This window comes from Echinops telfairi, unplaced genomic scaffold, assembly GCF_000313985.2.
Source record: "Echinops telfairi isolate 266 unplaced genomic scaffold, ASM31398v2 ScPeMD7_7469;HRSCAF=8507_0, whole genome shotgun sequence".
In the NCBI taxonomy this organism is placed as follows: domain Eukaryota; kingdom Metazoa; phylum Chordata; class Mammalia; order Afrosoricida; family Tenrecidae; genus Echinops; species Echinops telfairi.
In genome coordinates, this window is record NW_022111372.1 from 48,463,033 (window position 1) to 48,465,917 (window position 2,885).

Here is a 2,885-nt window from a genome sequence, read left to right on the forward strand (position 1 = left end):
CATTTTTGAACCTGTTCCTCAGGTGTTCCCAATTACTGTAACCCTATCCATATGACCTGTCCACCAGAATTCTCGACCTTTTTCCATGAATAACCATAATTTCCTTCCTGCCTAAACTCCCTTCGAAAGTTCCCCTTGACCCTTGTTTGGAGAGACAATTGGTCGGCATTGCTTTAGAGTCCCCAGGAAAACTCCCCTTGCCAGTTACTTGTCTTTCCCATAAATCTTTTTGCTTGTGAGTAAGCCTGGCTCCCTACTTCGTTATTCTCAACTGGGCAAGGGAAATACACGCATCTGGGGGCACCTTTGCAACACAAGGTACTTCTTTCTATATGCTTTTGGCATGCACGGTGAGCTTGCCTCCCTGCTCTATTAATCTTACTGAGCAAACAACGAACCTCCCAGGGGAAACTTACTCCCACGGCACGCTCTTGAAGGCCTCTTCCACACGATCTTTGGGAGACTGCTTCTTTCCTGAACTATCTCAAGGACAGCCCCTCTGCTAGTCATTCCTGTTCTCTCTCTAGTGCTGCCCTCTCTTTGCCTGCCACTCTCTCTCAGGTCACTTCACTCTTTCTTACCTTCCCAGTCACTCTCCCAGGGAGTTTCCAAGTGTGTCCCCTGGTTTGTTTTGCAGACTGCCCACCAGGAGGTAAGCTGAGGAGGCAGGTCTTTTTTGCTGCGATTCAAATGAATGAATCAATGAAGCGGCCACTCCATAGACTTGCTATAAAAATGAAACGTGTCCATGCATGCCCAGCACCTATAAGAGCTCCTAGTCCAGAGTTGGGTCCAGTTCACGTGACTTGTAGTTATTAATATAAGTTCTAAACCTCAAAGAGCTACGTAGGAAGAGAACAACCAGAGTGAGGGGAGATGGTCAGTGAAGTAGCCGTAGATGGACAGCCCCTGAGGAGCTCTATGGGGATTCTACAGGAAGGGGAGCAGGAGAGGGCAGTGGGGTGGGGGAGGAGTAAAGATAAAATAGAAGTGGGAGACAGGTGATAACTGTTGAATCAGAGTAGTGGGTACTCGGGGTTCATTAAACCATTCTACATTTTCTAGTTATTTTTTAATTAAAGAGGTTAAACATTTAGGTAGATAATTTTGTAGAGAAAATGTTCTGTTTACTGGGGGGTGGAGAAGAAAGCTTTATCAAAGCTAGAACTAAATGGAACCATCCACGTGAATGCATGTGCACTAACATATTCCCCTTCTAATTCTGTGTCTAAGGTACCCAGAACTGGCGAGGTCAGACCCCACTGGGGACATTTTTATCCCTACACTGCTCCGGATCCAGATTTACCTCTCTTCTTTTACTTGATATTGGAAACAACCTGAGCTTCCTGATCACTGTATGCATCTTAGTGCAGGAAAAAACTGCATATGAATCTGAAGCATGTGTTACTGCCAAGAATCAAAGATGTTTTTCTAAGTCAGGGCAATTCCAAAGGACCAAAGGGACTCTCACAGACAAATAGCTACAAGTTAAGCATTAAAGAGAGATTAATTACAGCTTATTAAAATGAATTTGGAAAAGTTGTGAGGCCATCATGACAAGTTAGCATTGTATTTTTAAAATATATGTTACTCAATGAGGCAGTTTGCTGTAGATCTTGTTATCCAGTTGAAGGTGGTTTGTTGTGTTGCTTTGAACTTCGCTGCCTCCACAAGAGGACAGGTGAGAACTGTCTCTTGTTAGTTGAGGTATACGTCAGAATCTTCCTTGAGAACATTGACAGAGGACCCAGTGACGGTATGGCCTCCCAGAGCCTGGGGACAGTCAAGGAAGTGAGACTGGAGGGTGTGAAGTCCAGAGTCTCAGTCGGGAGTGAAGGTGTGTGCCCACTCAAGTCAGCCAGGAAAACTGTGAGAGACTGTGAGAAAAACAGATTTAGCAGGTGGATTCTGGGAGAATTCTCCTAAGCTAAGTCCACTATCCTCACCTTTCTCTGTCCACCCCGCCCCCTGCCCCCTGAGTCTGTACCTTCCAGGGTGGGGTCGCTGAAGGGATTTCTGCTTTCCTGACAGGGTGAGAATATCTATAAATTCTGGAAAGGTAACCAAAAAAATCTATGATCAAGCAAGGATAAAGAAATGGATACAATAACAATTGTCTATGTGTGTGTAAATTAAGCCAATGCTTAACGAATTTTGTCATCAATGTCATCCTTGGTGGAAGTGATGAAAAAGAAGTTGCTTATCACATATTGTCTGTCCCTTCCGTCATATATGGAAGCACAGATCCCATTTCCCACGTGTGGAAACAGGCTGCGCTGCTGCCATCCACATTGGGTAGTCTGCTGAAATCTCTCACAAAAAGTGCTCCGGATTAGCGTACAGCGCAAGAGTCTCGCATTTTTTAATAAGGACTCCTCATCGAGAGAGAAACATTCAAATGCCTGACGTAATATTCCCCCCCCCCCCGGGAGTAACAAGAACACCCTTAGCTGAATCCCCAGGACTACCAGCTTATATTGAATTGATAGGCGTGAAACTGAACTCTATCAGCCCACAGGACACATCAGCGGTGCTCAGGCCATAAGTAAGCATGAGGGGTAAGCATTGTCCACCTCACCCTCCTCTCTCGGGGCCAGAGCTCAGACTGAGAGCTACATACCTCGGCATGGTGTGTCACACCCAGCCTTCTTTCGAACCTTCAACCAACCAGACTGCTCATCCTCCCCACGCGCCTTTTGCCTGTCCCATGAGTCAGCATAGTCAATATATCACGCAAAAGCCCTTGGTTTATGGAGGCAGTAGCGAATTATAATTGATTCAGTGCGTTAATCCCTCCAATAAACGTGGCGTTGTGGAAAGACACCCGAATATACTTCAAGTTCACATTACACCCGAGGGCTCCCTTTGGGTGCTGTCCACAGCGA